Raw genomic sequence first — 26,424 nt, forward strand, 5'->3', positions numbered from 1 at the left:
TTTTTTTCAGCTGTAAGATTTTCTCTCTCAGTGACGTTTGCGTTTGGTAACTATGGCGTGAGCCTTTCTTATTTTTCGTACCCTGTATCTTGATTATCTGCACACTACAAAAGGAATCACTTTGAATCTGAATCACACGGTTTCTTATAGAGTTAGACCTTTCTTTTATTCAAAAGCCTAGTTAACTATTCCAATGTAAGATGCAGGATTTCTCTCTTCATAGCCTTTTGACCCAGTAGATGAATACATGTACCACCTCGCTAGAGAAGAAGCATTCATATTAGGATTCATCTGTGGATGTCAATCTGGCCATGACACTGAAAAAGAGATTCAACTTTTTGAAAGGTTCTCTACAGCCATCTTCATTGATAAACTATTTCGTAGAACTCTCTCGTAGAACTCTTTTGACGGTACACTGACCTCTAGCCTGTATTTCAGTCCTCTCTCACAATGGGATCTACCACCCAATACCCTGACAGGAAGTTCAGCCAAGAGAGCCATTGTCGAAAGTACACAGATTCTCTTTCAGTCTCTTGAGCGAGCATCATTCCCCATAGAGTGAGCTGCCTCACTCACAGTTCCTTCAGAGAACCAAGGTTACAGTTGTAACCAGGCATTTTCCATTTAACGCTGGGAAATCATCTATTTCTCCAACAGGCTGAAATGATAACAGATAACAGACCTTAGGCTCCAATAGCTTTCAGCAAGTCAAGTGATCAAATTAAGTTGCTGAGTGAGCCTTGGAAAGCCTTGAAGGAGATATGGAGGAGCCCAGAGGTTCAACCAAGAGAACAAGGTTACAGTTATACTCCACATACCCTCAGAGAGACTGTGCTGCTCTATAGAACATGGTGAATCACGCATGGGGCTGAATGCAAACAAAAGTATGAAGAAAGATAATGCAGTAAAAATATCCATGCCAAGAAAGACATATGTCTTCTTAGTGTGTGTTTGCTGACTCCCTCAAAGAAGTTATGTATTTATTAACTTTCTGATAGTTTCAACATTTCGGCCATAGGTCTAACTGGTTCAACCAGGAACCTGTCGAAGAAGGACAATATGGTTGAACTGTAGCTACCCCATTGTAGCTATAACATGATACATCTACAGTACCTGCAGCTATCCCATCTCTCCCTATCCATCCAGCTCCTAACCCAGGGCAGCTCCCATGACATGACCAGGCAGATCAGGCCTAAGCATGTGTACGTCCCAAATGGCACCCTATTCCCTACATAAGTGCGCTACAGTTGACCATAGCCCTATGGACCCTGGTCAAAAGTAGTGCAGTAAATAGGGGAAAAGGGTGCTATTTGGGACACAACCCAGGTGGACTAGCCAGCCAGCCTGAGCCAGGCAGCATGCTGCAGTCAACACATGGACCAGTGCTGGGCTCCTCGTGGCTGTCCATAGCTCCACAGCTCCATTTGATGTCCAGAGAGAGAGACGAATTGGTGGTGACAGAATGATGAGAGGAAAGAGGATATGAGAGAGAAGCGGATAAGAGAGAATGGTATAGGAGAAGGAAGGGGATGAGAGAGGAAGGGAGATGAAGATGGGAGGAAGAGAAGAAGACGGGAGGAAGAGAAGCGTTTGGAGGTTTTCTGAGGTTGGTCAGTCTCTTTTTTGTTCACTGATGGTCTCTGTGGAAACGTCACTTTGAATGAGGAGCCAATTAAAATGTCTGTCTGTCCGTCCATCTGCCTGTCTGGTACTCCTTGAAGATTTTACCCTTGACAGCTTGTTGTGAAACGTTAACATTATCAGGAAAAAGTATGTGTAGGATGACAATGTTTAAAGCAATACTGACACTTATTCTGTATCTGGAGCGTTTGAGTTGCACTTCGTGACCTGCAAAGTCAAGGGAAACCTTGTCTTATGTAACATTGCAACTCGAGTTTATGTACCGAAGTACCAAATTCTTGAATTTTATCCAAATCATGTGCCTCTCTCTCTCTCTCTGCACTAACTGACCCTCTTTCACTCCCTTGTCTCTCTCTCTCTCTCTCTCTCTCTCTCTCTCACGCTCTCTCTCTCTCTCTCTCTCTCTCTCTCTCTCTCGCTCTCATATATTGTGTGATCTGTTATGGGTGATTATCTAACAGTGGCATTTAGTGTTGTAGCTGACATAACATCTTGTGATGGGCTAGGGGCCAGGTGGTTGCGTGAATCGTTCTAATAGTTATTGGCCCATATTAAACGATACAGAGAAGACGAATCAGACATTGCTAGTCAACCCCTGACCCATACATCTGCTGAGTCACTGCCTCATCTGAATAAGGCCTTTCACAATTTCAGTGTGTGGCCTAGGGGGAACTGAACAGTAACAGACCCAATGGAGTGAATGCAAAATCAATATTCGCAGCCTATGATGACCTGTGTGCAAGAGTGGTTGCGTACGTGTTCTACGGTAGCATTTGTTCAAGGGGTATTGTGAATGGGATTTGGTGGTCAACGTTAATAAGCTACTATGGTAGGACAGCACTATATTGCTCTTCCTAATTTTTATGAGTAGTCCATCTCTAATTCCTCGACGTGACCACACTTCCCACTGTATCTGTTCAAGTCTGACAACACCTAAACCAATGAGTTCTGTCACCTACAGGGATTTCAGATAGCTTTTCGAGTGGTATATTTCAATGTGGATTTCTAGAAAAATCCGTTTCTCTACTGCTTGGTTTCCATGCAGACTACCACAGGTGGAGGTGGATGGGAGATGGAGAGAGACAAGAGTCCGGAATTGTACGCTATTCCTTAATTGAACTGTGGACAAAAGGAGTGCACATGGTGGGAAATAGGGTGAGAGCTTTTCAGATGCTGGGTCTTGGAACAATGATTCATTCTTTACACTTTGTCCTCTACCTCCCTCCTTCTCGTCTACTGTTGCAAATCAAATCAAATTGTATTTGTCACATGCGCCGAATACCACAGGTGTGACCTTACAGAGAAATGCTTACTTACAAGCCCTTCACCAACAATGCAGTTTTAAGAAAATACCCCCCAAAAAGTAAGAGATAACAAAAACAAATAATTAAAAAGCAGCAGTAAATCACAATAGCGGGGCTATATACAAGGAGGTACCGGTACAGAGTCAATGTGCGGGGGCACCGGTGTCGAGGTAATATGTACATGTAGGTATGCATAGATAATAACAGAGAGTAGCAGCAGCGTAGAATGGGGGGGGGGCAATGCAAATAGTCTGGGTAGCCATTTGATTAGTTGTTCAGGAGTCTTATGTCTTGGGGGTAGAAGCTGTCTAGAAGCCTCTTGAACCTAGACATGGCGCTCCGGTACCGCTTGCCGTGTGGTAGCAGAGAAAACAGTCTATGACTAGGGTGGCTGGAGTCTTTGACGATTTTTAGGGCCTTTCTCTGACACATCCTGGTATAGAGGTCCTGGATGGCAGGAAGCTTGGCCCTGGTGATGTACTGGGCCGTACGTACTACCCTCTGTAGTGCATTGCGGTTGGAGGCCAAGCAGTTGCCATACCAGGCAGTGATTCAATCCGTCTGGATGCTCTAGATGGTGCAGCTGTAAAACCAATGGGGGCGTGCTCGATCCTCCTTTTTCTGTAGTCCACAATCATCTCCTTTGTCTTGATCAGGTTCAGGGAGAGGTTGTTGTCCTTGCACCACACGGTCAGGTCTCTGACCTCCTCCTCCCTATAGGCTGTCTCATCGTTGTCGGTGATCAGGCCTACCATTGTTGTGTCGTCAGCAAACTTATTGATGGTGTTGGAGTCGTGCCTGGCCGTGCAGTCATGAGTGAACAGGGAGTACAGGAGGGGACTGAGCACACACCCCTGAGGGGCCCCTGTGTTGAGGATCAGCGTGGCGGATGTGTTGTTACCTACCCTTACCACCTGGGAGCGGCCCGTCAGGAAGTCCAGGATCCAGTTGCAGAGGGAGGTGTTTAGTCCCAGGGTCCTTAGCTTAGTGATGAGCTTTGAGGGCACTATGGTGTTGAACGCTGAGCTGTAGTCAATGAATAGCATTCTCACATAGGTGTTCCAATGCTAGATTCTCTCTGCATGCTAGCTTCTCTCTGTATCGGTAAACACAGGATTGATATGACCCTTGGCAACAGCACTGTGCATCCCTGACACATGGATACAGTGCAGGGAGGCAGCGGGAGAGGGGAGGGAGGGACAGCAGCAGAAGAAAGAGGGATGAGAGAGGGATGTTGTGTGTCATACCGGATAATTGGTTTGTCTTTAAGTGACACTCGCTGTGTCTTAAATGGCACCCTGTGTGTGTGTGTGTGTGTGTGTGTGTGTGTGTGTGTGTGTGTGTGTGTGTGTGTGTGTGTGTGTGTGTGTGTGTGAGCATGGTCTGACAGTCCTCTGAGCGCCTAAAGAGAAAAACCCTCCAAATGTTTGTCCCTCAGAACATTTCTCCCTTCTTCATCTCTCTTTTTTCATCCCTCTATTTCTACATGCATCTTGTTCAAAACACACCCAGGATCACATTTCACATTTCCGTAAAGGTTAGTTATGTGGGGATTTTTGTTTTGTGGTATAATCGAAAGGCTGTGTTTATTCATAACATGCAAAGGTCAGCTATGTAACGGGTATGTGAGGGAGATTATACAGTATGTGTCGCGGTTATATGCATGTGAGAACACAGTTATTCATGTGACTACCAATCAGATGAGAGTTTAGCTCTGTTTGCTCCTATTACATCTGTCTGTGCTGGGGGAAGCTCACACGCGCATACACACATACACACACATCAACTGTAGACTGCCTCGTGCAATTACAAAGTCATGTGCAATTGTCTAGGGGAGCTCACTTGCACGCAATTCCAAAGTGTGTCATAATACATCCTATTCAGAACAGAACCTTAGATTAAGAATAACATCTTGGCATTTAGTATTTGACAAGGACGTGGTCACATGCTCTTGTTGACACATTTCTTTCAGAGTACTACTATTGCCATAATTCCACCCAATCAGTGGGCAGCAGCAACTCTACAATAGGAACCAAACATGGACAATAGGGCATTGAAAGCATTGCGCTCCCGTGGTTTAAACAAAACAGGCACAGTTTGAAGCCCAACATCCTTCCTCAGACTTTGCTTCATGTTTTAACTCTGTCCTGTGTGATGTTTTTTAAAGGCTATTGCCAGGTTAATGTAGTCCTGTCTGTGCCATTCATTCTGTCTGCATCCTAAATGACTCCCTATTGATCAGGTCCCATATGGCTCTGGTCAAAAGTAGTGCACTATACGGTATAGCGAATTGGGTGCCATTGGGAACGAACAATATGTCTCTCTCTTTGTGGGCATATGTTTGATCACGTGTTAGCCACAACGAGAACCAAACAAGCTTTACACCTTCTTAAACGAGACATATGAGACTTGTTTTATATATTTATCTATAGCCGGTACTTCACAAACTGAAATATTATTACTGTTTCTTCTCTCTTGTATCTTGCACTTAACACATGTAGCAATACCTATAGGATGGGGAAAACAGACGTGTGATTCACCAGTATTTGTGAAGTATTTCATTTTATTACTGGTTTATTGTTCCATTTTGTACAAAATATATGCTGTACAGATATAACAAATTAAAACGACAACAAAAGTCTTTTAGATAAACTTTATTTATTTTTACTGTTTTTGTAATTTAGACACTATACTGTAGCTCATTTTTGGCCAGAATTACTGAAAGTGCCTCTTGGTATAATGTATTACAAAGTAAATATACAGTATATTGAGATTATTAGAAATTGTCACTAGCTGAACAATGTGGATGTTGTAATGTGAATACTGAATAACATGAGTTAAATGCTGTGGTAATTGTATGTTTGTTCTCTTTGCCTCGACTTGCATTTCTTTTTTTCATCCTCATTATCTATTTCATATAACTATGTCAACATGAAGTATGTAAATGCATTTCAACTTCTCAGGTACGTCGTCAAGGTTACTGATACATTCAGTATTTTATTGGATATATGCCTACCCGATAAGCCAACAGTCATAGTTGACTAGGTAACATCATAGCATACTAGAAAGATCCCACTCTTTTCCCACCCTGTTATAAGATGTTACTGAGATGTTAACAGTAGTGACGTGTCAGTATGGAGGGATTAAAAGAGAGAAAAAATATGGCTATGTTACGAGATTATAACTCATTAGTTGAGGATTTGTCTTAAAGCGTAGCTTTATACTCCTGACAGCCGGGGTTTAACACTGTTTCCATAGCAGATTAGCCACCATCCACCAGACCTACCTGGGTTCCAACAGTATTGGTTTTCTGTCAACTACTTTTTTGAGCGTTAGATTGAGTATGCCTGGAGTGTGAGATGCCACATGGGTGGGTTTGCACTTTTGAGACTATTTCATTAGCTCCATTGTGTCACGCCAGCTCAATCAAACTCAGCTAGCTAATGTATTTGAAAGAGAACAGACATCATTTGAACCCAGGTCTGCCGAACACACTGGTCTCTGTCTTTTGGTCCTGAGACCTGAGCTATGTGGAGGTGCAGGTAATTAACATCAACAAGTCTCACTTCCACCATAGAGATCAGCCAGCCATGGGTTGAACCCTGACCTGTAACCCCTTCACTTCCTCATTCACTAATCTAAAATAATGATGATCTGGCAGTTCTTAAGGCTGTTGTATTGTTTCGATTCAAAGACAAAGGGATTGAGGCAGCACTTAACACCAAGTTACCCTCATATGTACTGTACCAGTCAAACGTTTGGACACACCTACTCATTCCAGGGTTTTTCTTTATTTTTCTATTTTCTACATTGTAGAATAATAGTGAAGACATCAAAACTATAAAATAACACATATGGAATCATGTAGTAACCAAAAAAGTGTTAAACAAATCAAAATATATTTGAGATGTTTCAATGTAGCCACCCTTTGCCTTGATGACAGCTTTGCACACTCTTGGCATTCTCTCAACCAGCTTCACCTGGAATGCTTTTCCAACAGTCTTGAAGGAGTTCCCACATATGTTGAGCACTTGTTGACTGCTTTTACTTCACTCTGCGGTCAAACTCATCCCAAACCATCTCAATTGGGTTGAGGTCGGGTGATTGTGGAGGCCAGATCATCTGATGCAGCACTCCATCACTCTCCTGCTTAGTCAAATATCTCTTACACAGCCTGGAGATGTGTTGGGTCATTGTCCTGTTGAAAAACGAATGATAGTCCCACTAAGCGCAAACCAGATGGGATGGTGTATTGCTGCAGAATGCTGTGGTAGCGATGCTGGTTAGGTGTGCCTTGAATTCTAAATAAATCACTGACAGTGTCACCAGAAAGCACCCCCACACCATCACACCTCCTCTTCCATGCTTCACGGTGGGAACCACAGATGCGGAGATCATCCGCTCACCTACTCTGCGTCTCATAAAGACACGACTGTTGGAACCAAAAATCTCAAATTTGGACTCATCAGACCAAAGGACAGATTTCCACCAGTCTAATGTCCATTGCTCGTGTTTCTTGGCCCAAACAAGTCTTCTTCATTTATTTGTCCTTCAGTAGTGGTTTCTTTGCAGAAATTCGACCATGAAGGCCTGATTCACGCAGTCTCCTCTAAACAGCTGATGTTGAGATGCGTCTGTTACTTGAACTCTGTAAAGCATTTATTTGGGCTGCAATTTCTGAGGCTGGTAACTCTAATAAACTTATCCTCTGCAGCAGAGGTAACTCTGGGTCTTCCTTTTCTGTGGCTGTCCTCATGAGAGCCAGTTTCATCATAGCGCTTGATGATTTTTGCGACTGCACTTGAAGAAACTTTTAAAGTTCTTGAAATTTTCCGGATTGACTGACCTTCATGTCAGTAATGATGGACTGTCGTTTCTCTTTGCTTATTTGAGCTATCCTTGCCATAATATGGACTTGGTCTTTTACCAAACTGTCATGTTCGATGTAAGGAGTGGACCAAAATGCAGCGGGTATATTGATCATCTTCTTATTTATTGAAGGAAAAAACACTTAAACAAAAGAAACGATGAAAACAGTCCCATAAGGTGCACAGAATATACAGGAAACAACCACCCACAAAACACAAGTGAAACGAACCCCAACTAAATATGGCCTCCAATTAGAGGCAACGACAACCAGCTGCTTCTAATTGGAGGTCCTACCAAAACCCCAACATAGAAAAACTAGATAAACACATAGAAATAGAAAATGTAGAACATAAACCAAAAAACCCGAACCACACAAAACAAACACCCCCTGCCACGCCCTGACCAAACTACAATAACAAATAACCCCTTTTACTGGTCAAGACGTGTCAGTACCCCCCCCCCCAAAAAAAAGGTGCAGACCCCGAATGCACCTCAAAACAAAAACCACACAAAAATAAACCCCAAACTTAAAGGGAGGGAAGGGAGGGTGGCCACCGTCAATGACGGCTCCCGTGCTACACCCCCCCCAATCCTCCAACTACGGAGGTGGCTCTGGCTCCGGCCTTAGTCCCCAATCTAACCTGCCCACCACCGCTGAAGGCTCAGGGCTGTAGACCACTGCTGAAGGCTCTGGGCTGAGGTGCGTCGCTGGAGACCTCGGGCTGAGGTGCGTCGCTGGAGACCTCGGGCTGAGGTGCGTCGCTGGAGACCTCGGGCTGAGGAGCGTCGCTGGAGACCTCGGGCTGAGGAGCGTCGCTGGAGACCTCGGGCTGAGGAGCGTCGCTGGAGACTCAGGGCTGAGGAGCGTCGCTGGAGACTCAGGGCTGAGGAGCGTCGCTGGAGACTCAGGGCTGAGGAGCGTCTCTGCAGGCTCCGGACTGTGGGCCGTCTCTGCAGGCTCCGGACTGTGGGCCGTCTCTGCAGGCTCCGGACTGTGGGCCGTCTCTGCAGGCTCCGGACTGTGGGCCGTCTCTGCAGGCTCCGGACTGTGGGCCGTCTCTGCAGGCTCCGGACTGTGGGCCGTCTCTGCAGGCTCCGGACTGTGGGCCGTCTCTGCAGGCTCCGGACTGTGGGCCGTCTCTGCCGGTTCCGGACTGTAGGACGTCGCCGGAAGCTCTGGACGGGGAACTGTCGCCGGAAGCTCTGGACGGGGACTGCGCACTGAAGGCCTGATGCGTGGGGCTGGCTTTGGAGGTGCCAGACTATTGACATGCACCTCAGGGCTAGTGCGAGGAGCAGGAACAGGATGTACTGGACTAGGCAGGTGCACTAGAGGCCTGATGCGTGGGGCTGGCTTTGGAGGTGCCAGAACAGTAACATGCACCACAGGGCTAGTGCGAGGAGCAGGAACAGGATACACTGGGTCTTGAAGACGCACTGGAGGTCTGGAGTGCATGGCCTGCACAACCCGTCCTGGCTGAGTTGTTACTGTAGCCCGTCACGGGCAGAGTGCTGGCACAGGGCGAACTGGGCTGTGCTGAGGAATGATGGCTGCAGTGCGTAGAGCAGGCACAGGGTAGCCTGGGCCTAGGAGACGCACTGGTGGCCAGATGTGCTGAGCAGGCATACTCCTTCCTGGCTGGATGCCTACTCTAGCACGGCACTTGCGGGGGGGCTGGTATCGACCGCACCGGACTGTGCTTGCGGATGGGCGAGACCGTGCGCACTTCCGCATAGCACGGTGCTCTCCACGCCAACCGCTCCCCATAATAAGCACGGGAGTTGGCTTAAGGCTCACCCCTGGCCCAGCCAAACTACCTGTGTGCCCCCCCGCTACCTCCTCTCCTCCTGAAATGGAGGATATAATGCCTCATACCTCCATCGTTCTGCCTTTGCTGCCTACAATTCTTCCTTCGGTCGCCGGTACTCCCCAGCATGCCTCCAAGGTCCCTTTCCATCTAGGATCTCCTCCCATGTCCATGACTCCAAGTAGCTCTCCTTCTGCTCCTTCCTCCGCTGCTTGGTCCTTCTTTGGTGGGTGGTTCTGTCATGGTCGTCGTAAGGAGTGGACCAAAATGCAGCGGGTAAAGTGCTCATCTTCTTATTTTTTATTAAAGAAAAAACACTGAAACAAAACAAACGACGGAAACAGTCCATTAAGGTGCACAGACTATACTGGAAACAACCACCCACAACCACAAGTGAAAAACGAACACACTTAAATATGGCCTCCAATTAGAGACAACGACAACCAGCTGCCTCTAATTGGAGGTCATTGAAAAACACAACATAGAAATAGAAAACTAGAATAACATAGAAATAGAAAATATAGAACATAAATCAAAAAACCCGAAACACACAAAACAAACACCCCCTGCCACGCCCTGACCAAACTACAATAACAAATAACCCCTTTTACTGGTCAGGACGTCACACAAACAGGGCTATCTTCTGTATACCAACCCTACCTTGTCACAACACAACTGATTGGCTCAAACGCATTAAGAAGGAAAGAAATTCCACAAATGAACTTTTAACAAGGCACACCTGTTAATTGGAATGCAATCCAGGTGACTACCTCATGAAGCTGGTTTAGAGAATGCCAAGAGTGTGCAAAGCTCTCATCAAGACAAAGGGTGACTCCTTATATATTTTGATAGGTTTAACACTTTTTTTGTTACTACATGATTCCATATGTGTTATTTCATAGTTTGATATCTTCACTATTATTTGACAATGTAGAAAATAGTAAAAATAAAGAAAAATCCTGGAATGAGTAGGTGTGTCCAAACTTATGACTTGTACTGTAATTGCTCTGTAATTACTTTGGTAACTAAAAGGTAATTACCTAGACATGTTACTGGCTGTGCTGCTCTTCCTGACACTCACTGGAGGACTTCCCTGAGGATAGATAGTTAAAGCCCTTTGGCAGCTGACACAGATCTAGGATCTGTTTACAATCCCCAAATCCTAACCCTAACCATACAATGGGGGGTGAGGAAAACTGACCTAAGATTAGCTTCTAGGGTTAATTTAATTATTCTTGAAGAACGAGGAATAATGAAAGCTGTGTCTGGCAATCAAATTTAGTCTGCAGTGAGACATCATATGACTCTCTGTCTACCACTCTCGCTCTACCCCTCTCTCTTCTCTCTCTCTCTCTCTCTGGTCTTCTCTCCCTGCCCTCTCCTATTCTCTCTTCTCTCTCTGTCTTTCTCACCCTCCCTCCCCCCTTTCCCTCATCACTCTCAAGCCCTCTGCTCTCTTTCCCTTTATCTTTTCCCCCACTCTCTCTAGCTCTCAGATAACTTGTGCTCCTCCCTTCATCCTCTGCTCCAATCTGTTCCCCTCTTGAGATCTAACAGAAATACTGTTAATGACCATGGGAATGGGCCTGGAGACGGCGAGAGATGTAGAGAGAGGGGAGCATCAGTCACAAGATCACATACAGTGGGCTCCAAAATTACTGCCACCCCTAACTGGCAATGCACAAACAATACTTAAAAAAAATATGAACAATATAATTATAGAGAAACTCAAAATACCAACATGTGAGAAATACTGTACTTTATTAATGTTTCAATGGAACCCACCAAAATAATTTATTGATTTAATTAAAAATCAATGGCCTCCAAATCAAGGTTTCACAATTAATGGCACCCTTAAAGATTATTGTAAATTACATCTACCAACATTAAACCAGGAATTACATTCTACTTATTTAAGTTTATCTAAGGAACTATATTGAGCCATTACATTACTTCCTGTTTCACTAGGGTATAAAAATGAGGTAACATACATGCAATATCCCTTTGTCATCCAACACCATGAAGAAAACAAAAGAACTGGCAGTTCAAAAGAGACAGATGGTCGTACACCTTCATAAATCTGGTAATGGCTTCAAGAAGATCCACAAACGATTGAACGACAGCACTGTCAGGGAAATTATTTAAAAAATCAAATGATATGGAACTGTCACGCCCTGACCTGAGAGAGACGGTTTATTTCTCTATTTTGTTAGGTCAGGGTGTGGGGTGGGCATTCTATGTCATTATATTTCTATGTTTTGGCAAGGTATGGTTTCCAATCAGAGGCAACTGTCTATCGTTGTCTCTGATTGAGAACCATACTTAGGCAGCCTTTTCCCACCTGTGTTTGTGGGTAGTTGTTTTCTGTTTTGTGTTTTCTGTGCCTGACAGAACTGGGCGCTTTCGTGTCCCTTTGTTATTTTTGTTCGAGTGTTTGTTTGATTTAAATAAATAATCATGAACACGTGCCACGCTGCATCTTGGTCACCTCAATACGACGATCGCTACAGAACTACCCACCACAACTGGATCAAGCAGCGTGCCCGGGAGGAGATGGATTCCTGGTCTCTGGAGGAGTTGGAGGAGAGGATAGACTGGACCTGGGGGCAAGTATTGGGGAGATACAGAAGCCTGCCGGGGAAGCAGGTGAAGGCAGCGAGAGAGGAACTAGCACGGCAAGGACGGAAGCACGAGAGGCAGCCCCAAAAATGTTTTTGGGGGGGGCACACGGGTAGATTGGTGGAGTCAGGGTTGAGACCTGAGCCAACTCCCCGTGCTTATCGTGATGAGCATGTGCCTGCTCCTCGCACTCTCCCTCCAATGAGTCTATTCAACCTGGTACGCCCTGTGCCTGCTCCACTTACCAGGCTGTCAGTACGTCTCCTCAGTCCGGTGAGACCCGTTCCGGCGCCACGTAAGAAGCCTCCAGTGATGATCCATGGTCCGAAGCTTCCAGTGATGATCCATGGCACGAAGTCTCCAGTGATGATCCATGGCCCGGAGCCTGTAGGGATGATCCATGGCATGAAGCCTCCAGTGATAATCCATGGCCTGGAGCCTGTAGGGATAATCCATGGCAAGAAGCCTCCAGTGGTGATCCATGGCGCGGAGCCTCCAGTGATGATCCATGGCATGGAGCCTGTAGCAACGTTCCCCAGTACAGAACCTCCTAAGATGGCCTGCAGCCCAGAACCTCCTGAGACGGCCTACAGTACGGAACCTCCTGAGACGGTCTACAGTATGGAACCTCCTGAGACGGCCTACAGTCCGGAACCTCCTGAGATGGCCTACAGTCCGGAACCTCCTGAGACGGCCTACAGTCCGGAACCTCCTGAGACGGTCTGCAGCCCAGAGTCTTCAGCGGCGGTCTGCAGCCCAGAGTCTTTAGCGGCGGTCTGCAGCCCAGAGTCTTTAGCGGCGGTCTGCAGCCCAGAGTCTTCAGCGGCGGTCTGCAGCCCAGAGTCTTCAGCGACGGTCTGCAGCCCAGAGTCTTCAGCGGCGGCCTGCAGTCCAGAGTCTTCAGCCGCGGTTGGCAGTTCAGAGCCTCCGGCGATGATCCACGGTCTGGTTCTTCCGGCGACACAGAAGCGGGGGGGGATCAGCGGACGGAGTGGGGGCTACGCCCCGAACTAGAGCCGCCGCCACCCGGACACTCCCCTATAGGTTCAGGTTTGCGGCCGGGATTCCGCACCTTTGGGGGGGGGGTACTGTCACGCCCTGTCCTGAGAGAGACGGTTTATTTCTCTATTTTGTTAGGTCAGGGTGTGGGGTGGGCATTCTATGTCATTATCTTTCTATGTTTTGGATAGGTATGGTTTCCAATCAGAGGCAGCTGTCTATCGTTCTCTCTGATGGCGAATCATACTTAGGCAGCCTTTTCCCACCTGTGTTTGTGGGTAGTTGTTTTCTGTTTTCTGTACCTGACAGAACTGTGCGCTTTCGTTTCCCTTTGTTATTTTTGTTTGAGTGTTTGTTTGATTTAAATAAATAATCATGAACATGTACCACGCTGCATCTTGGTCACCTCTCTACGACGATCGCTACAGGAACAGATGAAAACCTCATGGATAGAGGACACAAATGCATTTTGCCCCCCAGGATAGGGAGGAGGATGGTGAGAGAAGCAACAAAATCCCCAAGAATCAATGTGAAACAATTGCAGGCCTTGGTGGCGTCTTGGGGTCACCAGGTTTCAAAAAGCTCCATCAGATGCCACTTCCACAACCACAGGCTCTTTGGAAGGGTTGCCAGAAAAAAGCCATTTCTGACCCCAAGACACAGACGCAAGCGCTTAGAGTTTGCCAAACATCATTTCAATTATGACTGGAAGAAAGTGCTCTGGTCAGCAGAGACCAAAATTAAACGTTTTGGTAAGGTACAACATCGACATGTTTGGCGTCGAAACAGCGATGCTTACAAGGAGAGGCACCTCATACCCACTGTGAAATATGGTGGTGGGTCAGTGATGTTTTGGGTCTGTTTTAATTCCAGAGGTCCAGGGGCACTGGTTAAGATTGATGGCATAATGAATTCCACCAACTATCAGGCAATTTTGGCTGACAATCTGGTTGCCTCTGCCAGAAGGCTGGGACTGGGCTGTAGGTGGACTTTCCAACAAGACAATGACCCAAGACAATGACCCAAAACATACCTCAAGATCCACACAGAAATGGTTCTGTGACAACAAAAGCAGTGTTCTGCTATGGCCATCTTAGTCACCGGACCTCAATCCAGTCGAAAACATGTGGGCTGAGTTGAAGAGGCCAGTTGATAAGCGCAAACCCAAGAATGTGAAGGATCTTGAAAGGATCTGCATAGAGGAATGGTCCAAAATCCCTCCAAATGTGTTCTTTAACCTTGTCAAACATTACATGAAAAGACTCCATGCTGTTATTCTTGCCAGAAGTGGTTGCACTAAGTACTAAATGAGGAGTGCCAATAATTATGAATCCTTGATTTTGGTGAAATTTATTTTGCATTAAATATTTGTATGATTTTGGTGGGTTCCATTGAAACATTAATAAAGTACAGTATTTCTCACATGTTGGTATTTTGAGTTTCTCTCTCTAATTACATTGTTTATATTTTTTAAGTATTGTTTGTGCATTGCCAGTCAGGGGTGCCAGTAATTTTGGAGCCCACTGTACGCCTGGTATTAACAAGGCCTTTGCAATGAGACTCGAAATTGAGCTCAGGTGCGTCCTGCTTCCATTGATCATCCCTGAAATGTTTCCACAACTTGATTGGACTCCTCCTGTAGTAAATTCAATTGATTGGACATGATTTGGAAAGGCACACAACTGTCAATATAAGGTCCCACAGTTGACAGTGCATGTCAGAACAAAAACCAAGCCATGAGGTCAAAGGAATTGTCCGTAGAGCTCCGAGACAGGATTGTGTCGATGCACAGAAATGTATACCAAATACCAAAAATACCAAGAATTTCTACAGCATTGAAGGTCCCCACAACACAGTGGCCTCCACCATTCTTAAATGGAAGAAGTTTGGAACCAGCAAAACTCTTCCTAGAGCTGGCCTCCCAGACAAACTGAGCAATCAGGGATGAAGGGCCTTGGTCAGGGCGGTGACCAAGAACCCGATGATCACTCTGACAGAGCTCCAGAGATCCTCTGTGGAGATGGGAGAAACTTCCAGAAGGACAACCATCTATGCAGCACTCCACCAATCAGGCCTTTATGGTAGAGTGGCCAGAAAGAATCCACTCCTCAGTAAAAGGCACATGACAGCCCATTTGGAGTTTTCCCAAAAGGCACCTTAAGACTCTCAGACCATGAGAAACATGATTCTCTGGTTTGATGAAACCATGATTGAACTCTTTGGCCTGAATGCCAAGCATCACATCTGGAGGAAACCAGGCACCATCCCTACGGTGAAACATGGTGGTTGCAGCATCATATTGTGGGGATGTTTTTCAGCGGCAGGGACCGGGAGACTAGTCAGGATTGAGACAACGATAAACGGAGCAAAGTAAAGAGATATACTTGATGAAACCCTGCTCCAGAGCAGTCATGACCTTGGACTGGGGCAAAGGTTCACCTTCCAACAGGACAACAACCTTAAGCACACAGCCCAGACAATGCAGGAGTGGCTTCGGGACAAGTCTCTGAATGTCCTTGAGTGGCCCAGCCAGAGCCCGGATTTGAACCCGATCGAACATCTCTGGAGAGATCTGAAAATAGCTTGCAGCAACGTTCCCCATCCAACTGGACAGACCTTGAGAGGATCTGCAGAGAAGAATAGGAGAAACTCCCCAAATACAGGTGTGCCAAGCTTGTAGCGTCATACCCAAGAAGACTCGGTGCTGTAATCACTGCCAAAGGAGCTTCAACAAAGTATTGATTAAAGGGTCTGAATACTTATGTAAATGTGATATTTCAGTTTTTATTTGTAAAAAATGTGCAACAATGTACAAACCCCTGTTCTGATTTGTCATTATGGAGTATTGTGTGTAGATTGAGGACATTTTTTTGGTTAATCAATTTTAGAATGAGGCTGTAACTTAACAAAATGTGGAAAAAGTCAAGTTGTCTGAATACTTTCTGAACGCACTGTACACACACACTCATGTACAGAGGAAAGCACATAATGCACACCCACAGATGTACATGTATGACCGCACACACACTTGCAAACAAAATTCTGTTTTGCTGCAGAATTAGACATTCATCCAGGTTCTCCAACTGTTACATTTCTAAGTTGCGCCTAACATCACATTTCTACGTGTTTTGTTCCTCCTGCTGCTCTGTATTGTTCCATTTCTCCAAACATCACATTTTTAGGCACTCATTCCAAATGGTTAAGGTAAGGGTTGAGGTTCAAATAAAAATTCTGTGTCCTCAACTGGGATCGAACACACAATCTTCTGATCAAGATTTATGAGATTATGCCCATCAACCATGCCTGTCCACAATGCCCAAGCAAAACCCAAGCCTACTTGATGGTAATAGCACTGTTGCGCCTAGTGGGTGGTTTTGAAGGCATTTCCCGACGTCCTCAGGACATGGATAGCCATCCAATTTCGACGTCAATCTTGAATGATCTCCCTGAGCACGCAAGCACAGGCACGCACGCACACAATTACACACCGACCTAAAACCATTTAACCAATTACTCCACTCCTGTAATCCATAAAACTCACTGCTCCTGCTCATCATTCACATAATTTGGGTTCCTGAGTGGTGCAGTGGTCTAAGACACTTCAACTCAGCGCAAGAAGTGTCACTGCAGTACCTGGTTCAAATCCAGGCTGCATCACATTCGGCTGGGATTGGGAGTCCCATAGGGTGGCACACAATCGCCCCAGCGTTGTCCGGGTTTGGCCGGGGTAGGCCGTCATTGTAAATAAGAATTTGTTCTTAACTGACTTGCCTAGTTAAATAATAAATAAATACATAAATCCTACCCTGGTTCAAGGTTCAACTTGATTTCCCATATAAACTCAACAAAAAAAAAATGTTCTGTCAGCTGCGTTTATTTTCAGCAAACTTAACATGTGTAAATATTTGTATGAACATAACAAGATTCAACAACTGAGACATAAACTGAACAAGTTCCACAGACATGTGACTAACAGAAATTGAATAATGTGTCCCTGAACAAAAGGGGGGTACAAAAGTAGCAATCAGCTGCATTAGCCAGCTGCATTAAGTACTGCAGTGCATCTCCTCCTCATGGACTGCACCAGATTTGCCAGTACTTGCTCCGAGATGTTACCCCACTCTTCCACCAAGGCACCTGCAAGTTCCCAGAAATGTCTGGGGGGAATGGCCCTAGCCCTCATCCTCCGATCCAACAGGTACCAGACGTGCTCAATGGGATTGAGATCCAGGCTCTCGCTGGCCATGGCAGAACACTGACATTCCTGTCTTGCAGGAGATCATGCACAGAACGAGCAGTATGACTGGTGGCAGGAAGGGTACCACATGAGGGAGGAGGTGTAATGCTCATTCCTTCGATGATAAGCGCGAATTCCGACCATCATCCCTGATGAGACAAAACCGCGACTCGTCAGTGAAGACCACTTTTTCCCGTCCTGTCTGGTCCAGCGACGGTAGGTTTGTGCCCATAGGAGACGTTGTTGCCGGTGATGTCTGGTGAGGACCTTCCTTACAACAGGCCTACAAGCCCTCAGTCCAGCCTCTCTCAGCCTATTCCGGACAGTCTGAGCACTGATGGAGGAATTGTGTGTTCCGGGTGTAGCTTGGGCAGTTGTTGTTGCCATCCTGTACCTGTCCCGCAGGTGTGATGTTCGAATGTACCGATCCTGTGCAGGTGTTGTTACACGTGGTCTGCCACTGCGAGGACGATCAGCTGTCCATCCTGTCTCCCTGTAGCGCTGTCTTAGGCGTCTCACAGTACAGACATTGCAAGTTATTGTACTGGCCACATCTGCAGTCCTCATGCCTCCTTGCAGTATGCCTAAGGCACATTCACGCAGGTGAGCAGGGACCGTGGGCATCTTTCTTTTGGTGTTTTTCAGAGTCAGTAGAAAGGCCTCTTTAGTGTCCTAAGTATTTATAACTGTGACCTTTAATTGCCTACCGTCTGTAAGCTTTTAGTGTCTTAACGACCGTTCCACAGGTGCATGTTCATTAATTGTTTATGGTTCATTGAACAAGGATGGGAAACAGTGTTTAAACCCTTTACAATGAAGATCTGTGAAGTTATTTGGATTTTTATGAATTATCTATGAAAGACAGAGTTCTGAAAAAGGGACGTTTCCTTTTTATGCTGAGTTTATGTCGTAGATACATTGGACATGTAAAAATTACTCACCAGAGCTCTCACATAAAAACATCATTAAACATATAAATAGACTCCCCTCTTTCCCACTCCTCCCCTTCACCCCCAACAAACCTCCAACTATAAGAGGAGGATAAAAATATGAATGTATTAAGACAGGGGTAAGAGGGTGCACTGTATTCTAACCATGTACAGTATGTTTATGTCAATATGGTGACACACTACATGTGATAGGACGGGCATCACTGATCTGTTATTTGGTCTATCTGTTATCTAGTCAGCCAGGGCACGTACATGCTTTTCAGATTGTACTGCCTCTGTCTGTCAGGGATAAAATTATGTGCAGTGGACTTGTGTGGTCATGCAGGACTGTCTGAAAGGCACCTCAAGTATTTGATACATGTTTGACCCAGGTCTGTTTCGCAACCGCAAACCACCCGAAGCTTTACACCATGAAAAGGTCAGACTGAAATTAGCCAATTAGGCCCAATTGTTCTCACTGATCTATTGTAAATCACCATTCTGACAGTGACATCACTCAGAAGCTGTAATCCTAATTTGACTGACTACTGTACTGTAAGTGTTGGCTAACCCAGATACAGAGCAGACCTGGGTCAAATAGGTATTCGGTTAAAATCAAAAAGATAATATAGGACAAAACACACCTCACGACAAGAGAGACAACACAACACTACATAAAGAGAGACCTAAGACAACAACATAGCAAGGCAGAAACACATCACAACACAGCATGGTAGCAACACAACATGATAACAACATGGTAGCAACACAAAATGGCAGCAGCACAACATGGTAGCAGCACAAAACATGGCACAAACATTATTGGGCACAGTCAACAGAACAAAAGGCAAGAAGGTAGAGACAACAATACAACTAACGTTCAATCACTGGAAAATAAATGGGACGAACTGAAAGCAAGTATATCCTACCAACGGGACATTAAAAACTGTAATATCTTTTGTTTCACCGAATCGTGGTTGAACGATGACATTAAGAACATACAGCGGGTTATACACTCTATCGGCAAAACAGAACAGCAGCCTCTGGTAAGACACGGGGCGGGGGCCTATGCATTTATGTAAACAACAGCTGGTGCACGAAATCCAAGGAAGTCTCAAAGTTTTGCTCGCCTGAGGTAGAGTATCTCATGATAAGCTGTAGACCACACTATCTACAGTACCTAGAGAGTTTTTATCTGTATTTTTCGTAGCTGTCTACATACCCCTGCAGTGAGGTTGGCACTAAAACCGCACTCAATGAGCTGTATTCCGCCATAAGCAAACAGAAAAACGCTCATCCAGAGGCGGCACTCCTAGTGGCCGGTGACATTAATGCAAGGAAACTTAAATCAGTTTTACCGAATTTCTATCAGCATGTTAAATGTGCAACCAGAGGGAAAAAATTCTAGACCACCTTTACTCCACACACAGAGACACATACAAAGCTCTCCCTCGCCCTCCATTTGGCAAATCTGACCATAACTATATCCTCCTGATACAAGCAAACATTAAAGCAGGAAGCACCAGTGACTCGGTCTATAAAAAAAGTGGTCAGATGAAGCAGATGCTAAACTACAGGACTGTTTTGCTAGCACAGACTGGAATATGTTCCAGGATTCTTCCGATGGCATTGAGGAGTACACCACATCAGTCACTGGGTTTATCAATAAGAGCATCAAGGACATCGTCCTCACAGTGACTGTACGTACATACACCAACCAAAAGCCATGGATTACAGGCAACATTTGCACTGAGCTACAGGGCAGAGCTGCCGCTATCAAGGAGCGGGACTCTAACCCGGAAGCTTATAAGAAATCCTGCTATGCCCACCGACGAACCATCAAACAGGCAATGCATCAATATAGGACTAAGATCGAATCGTAATACAACAGCTCTGATGGTCGTCGGATGTGGCAGGGCTTACAAACTATTACAGACTTCAAAGAGAAGCACAGCCGAGAGCTGCCCACTGACACGAGCCTACCAGACGAGCGAAATAACTTCTATGCTCACTTCGAGGCACGTAACACTGAAACATACATGAGAGCATCTGCTGTTCCGGATGACTGTGTGATCACACTCTCCACAGCCGATGTGAGTAAGACCTTTAAACTGGTCAACATTCACAAGGCCGCTGGGGCAGACGGATTACCAGGATGTGTACTCCGAGCATGCGCTGACCAACTGGCAAGTGTCTTCAATTACATTTTCAACCTCTCCCTGTCCGAGTCTGTAAAACCAACATGTTTCAAGCAGACCACCATAGTACCTGTGCCCAAGAACACTAAGGTAACCTGCCTAAATGACTACAAACCCGTAACACTCACGTCTGTAGCCATGAAATGCTTTGAAAGGCTGGTCATGGCTCACATCAACACCATTATCCCAGAAACCCTAGACCCACTCCAATTTGCATACCGCACCAACAGATACACAGATGATGCAATCTCTATTGCACTCCACACTGCCCTTTCCCACCTGGAGAAAAGGAACACCTATGTGAGAATGCTATTCATTGACTACAGCTCAGCGTTCAACACCATAGTGCCCTCAAAGCTGAAAACTAAGATAAGGAGACTGGGACTAAACATCTCCTGCAACTAGATCCTAAACTTCCTGACGGGCCGCCCCCAGGTGGTAAGGGTAGGTTACAACACCTACGCTATACTGATCCTCAACACGGGGGCCCCTTAGGGGTGCGTTCTCAGTCCCCTCCTGTACTCCATGTTCACACATGACTGCATGGCCAGGCACAACTCCGACAATGATGAGACAGCCTATAGGGAGGAGGTCAGAGACCTGGCCGTGTGGTGCAAGAACAACAACCTCTCCTTCAACCTGATCAAGACAAAGGAGATGATTGTGGACTACAGAAAAAGGAGAACAGAGCACGCCCCCATTCTCATCAACAGGGCTGTAGTGGAGCAGTCAAGTTACTTGGCGTCCACATCACCAACAAACTAACATGGTCCAAGCACACCAAGACAGTCGTGAAGAGGGCACGACAAAACCTATTCCCTCTCAGGAGACTGAAATGATTTGGCATGGGTCCTCAGATCCTCAAAATGTTTTACAGCTGCACCATAGAGAGCATCCTGACGGGTTGCATCACTGCCTGTTATGGCAACTGCTCGGCCTCCGACCGCAAGGCACCACAGAGGGTAGTGCATACGGCCAAGTACATCACTGGGGCCAAGCTTCCTGCTATCCAGGACCTCTATACCAGGGGGTGTCAGAGGAAAGCCCTAAAAATTGTCAAAGACTCCAGCCACCCTAGTCATAGACTGTTCTCTCTGCTACCGCACGGCAAGCGGTACCGGAGCGCCAAGTCTAGGTTCAAGAGGCTTCTAAACAGCTTCTACCCCCAAGCCGTAAGACTCCTGAACAGCTAATCAAATGGCTACCCAGACTATTTGCACGCCCCTACGCTGCTGCTACTCCCTGTTATCATCTATGTATAGCCACTTTAATAACCCTACCTGCATGTACATAATTACCTCAACACAGGTGCCCCCGCACATTGACTCTGTACCGGTATCCCCTGTATATAGCCCCGCTATTGTGATTTACTGCTGCTCTTTAATTATTTGTTTTTGTTATATCTAACTTTTTATGGGGGTATTTTCTTAAAACTGCATTGTTGGTTAAGGGCTTGTAAGTAAGCATTTCACTGTAAGGTCTACACCTGTGGTATTCGGCGCATGTGACAAATAACATTTGATTTGATTGGGTCTATGAATGAAGAGATGAGTGTTTGTTGCAGCTCGTTCCAGTTGCTAGCTGCAGCAAACTGAAAAGACGAGCAACCCAGGGATGTGTATGCTTTGGGGACCTTTAACAGAATGTGATTGGCAGAACGCGGTGTTGTATGTGGAGGATGAGGCCTGCAGTAGATATCTCAGATAGGGGGGAGTGAGGCCTAAGAGTGTTTTATGAATAAGCATCAACCAGTGGGTCTTGTATATGAATAATAGAACTTGGTCAAATACAATTAATTTCAAATACTTGCGGTGCACTTTATTTATCTATTGGACCCAAGTCTGGTGAATGGGGAGCATTTGGCCACAAAATGACAATGTGCAGTTTGATCAGGGGTGGTTCACATAACATAGAGTTTGTATTCAGTCAGTATGTGCTGAAACCTGTACCTGTCTAAACATTTGGTTTTGTCTGCAAGGTATGAAGAATAAGCTATATCTCTAGGAGACAAATTACACTACAGAATAAAAAAAATCCTTGTTGAATTTCAGCAATCAGTTAAATAACCCACAATTAGTAGTGTTGTCAGTAGGAGACAATGACTTACATCCTTCTCAGAATTCAAGGTTGAGTGAAAGCAGAGTGGAGCAGAGGAGGGTGGGGAATTAGCTTTCTTCTGTATGGCTGCTGGCTGAGAGAAGGTCATTCCTCCAGTGTATTGTAGAAGAGAGAGGCCTGGCTGGTTTAATCTCTGCTCAAATCCTTCTCTAGGGATCCCTACTTAATGCACAGCAGGGCGCTTTGATAACCACTCAACTATAGCCACACCAGTGCACGCCCCGAATACTGTTTTGCATATCATGCTTTACCCCTCTGAATCTGGCATCGTAAAGATAGGCCAACATGTAGAAGAGTCAGTGAATACTTTAAGTGTGATGATCATGGCTGGGCAGAAACAGAAATGCATCCTATGGAATCAGACTGACCCACTTATTCCAACCCACCAAATTCTCACTCATTACTTACTACAGATACATATGGTCGCCATGGCAACAGAGAAACACAGGACTGAATTTCAACTCCACAGACCGTTGGGGATGTGGGCAGGCAGGGTGATTGGTAGCCTAGTGGTTAGAGCGTTGGACTTGTAACTATTTAACCAGGTAGGCAAGTTGAGAACAAGTTCTCATTTACAACATTTACCCCTGAACAAGGCAGTTAACCCACTGTTCCTAGGCCGTCATTGAAAATAAGAATTTGTTCTAAACTGACGTGCCTAGTTAAATAAAGATAAAAATAAAAAAAATAGAAGGAACCTGGGTTGGCGCACATTCAACAAATCTGATCTAACAAAGAATATTTGTCAAATTCGTCATGATTGATGTATTGTAACAGGCCCAATATGGTTACTAAAGTCCCATTTGGCTGTTTTCGATGCATTACATTTAGAAGTAGTCCCTTTTCATGTTTAGAATTAGGGACTCCTAAATGCTAACTCCCATTCGATTAAGTTGGTAGCTTAGCTAGCTTAGAGAAATTGGTGGTGTTAGTCAAAGTCATTTTTAACTGTAATGCAGTTGATCCTATTTTTTACCTCAACATAGTATGAAATACACAAATAAACAATAGCCTAAATGTAGTCTAGTTTTGCTGGGGGGTAATGAGGATATTCGGGATCTTTCCCCCACGGGTTTCCATGGCATTTCCATTGCTTGGGTCGAGTTCCATTGACCTCGTTACCGCATCTATGTGATCCTTGAGAGTTCTGTAAACAGCTCTGGTGCAAAATAATAAATCACAAGTATTTGAATGTAATGCCTATAGGCCCGCCTACAGTAGCATGGGCTAGTGGTCCCAGATATGTTTGTGCTGTCTTACCAACTCCTATGGTTAAATGACAGTTTGAGTGAAATGAATCTCAATAAGTAGTCATATGCTGATAAATTATTAGGTGGTGAGCCCTATGTGATTCAATATAAATAACTTTTATTTCTTAAGAGTTAACTTCATATGTGGTGACTGTTTGGTACATATAAAACACATAACAACATATACTCTCAGAAAAAAGGGTATGGTTAGCGTACAGTATTGCTCCCGGGGGTACAAAAAGATTGAAATACACACACATAATGCACTTTGAGGTACACATAGCTCAGATTGTATTATTCGGTACCTTTTAGGGTAGATGTGCGGATAATCTAGGGCTCTATTCAAAACATATCGCGGAAGTTCAGCATTACAGCGTTATTGGAATTTAAAGGCTGTGTTCCCTATACATTTCTATTGCTTCAGCGATACAGATTGAATAGGTTCCCTTCTATAACGGTCATTTCTTTATCCAATATTTTGAATAGAAAAGTACAATTATCAAAGGTTATTATAGTTGTTATTTTATATGAAGTTTTTATTTCTTATTTGTTTTTCGATTTTTAATTGAATTTCAGTTTAGTTTCAGTTCGTTTTCCGACTTAATTTACTCTTTTTTTATTCAGTATTAGTTTGATTAAAAAAAATCCTATTTTGTTTTTGTACAGTGAGGGGAAAAAGTATTTGATCCCCTGCTGATTTTGTACGTTTGCCCATTGACAAAGATATGATCAGTCTATAATTTTAATGGTAGGTTTATTTTAACAGTGAGAGACAGAATAACAACATCAAAAATCCAGAAAAACGCATGTCAAAAATGTTATAAATTGATTTGCATTTTAATGAGGGAAATAAGTATTTGACCCCCTCTCAATCAGAAAGATTTCTGGCTCCCAGGTGTCTTTTATACAGGTAACGAGCTGAGATTAGGAGCACACTCTTAAAGGGAGTGCTCCTAATCTCAGTTTGTTACCTGTATAAAAGACACCCGTCCACAGAAGCAATCAATCAATCCGATTCCAAACGCTCCACCATGGCCAAGACCAAAGAGCTCTCCAAGGATGTCAGGGACAAGATTGTAGACCTACACAAGGCTGGAATGGGCTACAAGACCATCGCCAAGCAGCTTGGTGAGAAGGTGACAACAGTTGGTGCGATTATTCGCAAATGGAAGAAACACAAAAGAACTGTCAATCTCCCTCGGCCTGGGGCTCCATGCAAGATCTCACCTCGTGGAGATGCAATGATCATGAGAACGGTGAGCAATCAGCCCACACGGGAGGATCTTGTCAATGATCTCAAGGCAGCTGGGACCATAGTCACCAAGAAAACAATTGGTAACACATTACGCCATGAAGGACTGAACTCCTGCAGTGCCCGCAAGGTCCCCCTGCTCAAGAAAGCACATATACATGTCCGTCTGAAGTTTGCCAATGAACATCTGAATGATTCAGAGGACAACTGGGTGAAAGTGTTGTGGTCAGATGAGACCAAAATGGAGCTGTTTGGCATCAACTCAACTCGCCGTGTTTGGAGGAGGAGGAATGCTGCCTATGACCCCAAGAACACCATCACCACCATCAAACATGGCGGTGGAAACATTATGCTTTGGGGGTGTTTTCCTGCTAAGGGGACAGGACAACTTCACCGCATCAAAGGGACGATGGACAGGGCCATGTAGCGTTAAATCTTGGGTGAGAACATCCTTCCCTCAGCCAGGGCATTGAAAATGGGTCGTGGATGGGTACTCCAGCATGACAATGACCCAAAACACACGGCCAAGGCAACAAAGGAGTGGTTCAACAAGAAGCACATTAAGGTCCTGGAGTGGCCTAGCCAGTCTCCAGACCTTAATCCCATAGAAAATCTGTGGAGGGAGCTGAAGGTTCGAGTTGCCAAACATCAGCCTCGAAACCTTAATGGCTTGGAGAAGATCTGCAAAGAGGAGTGGGACAAAATCCCTCCTGAGATGTGTGCAAACCTGGTGGCCAACTACAAGAAACGTCTGACCTCTGTGATTGCCAACAAGGGTTTTGCCACCAAGTACTAAGTCATGTTTTGCAGAGGGGGTCAAATACTTATTTCCCTCATTAAAATGCAAATCAATTTCTAACATTTTTGACATGTGTTTTTCTGGATTTTTTTGTTATTCTGTCTGTCACTGTTCAAATAAACCTACCTGTCACATCCTGACCAGTATAAGGGTTATTTGTTATTGTAGTTTGGTCAGGACATGTCAGAGGGTATTTGTTTTATGTGGTTCGGGGTGGTGGTTTATTTAGTAGGGCATTTGATTTATTATTTCCGGGTTTTGGTTTATGTTCTATGTTTTGTACTTTATGTTCTTTCTGGGTTTGTGTATTTCTATGTGTAGGTTAATGGGGGGGTTGGACTCTCAATTGGAGGCAGGTGCTTTCTCGTTGATTGAGAGTCCTATATATGGGTAATTGTTTG

The sequence above is a fragment of the Salmo trutta genome, chromosome 40 (genome assembly GCF_901001165.1).
Source record: "Salmo trutta chromosome 40, fSalTru1.1, whole genome shotgun sequence".
NCBI lineage: Eukaryota > Metazoa > Chordata > Actinopteri > Salmoniformes > Salmonidae > Salmo > Salmo trutta.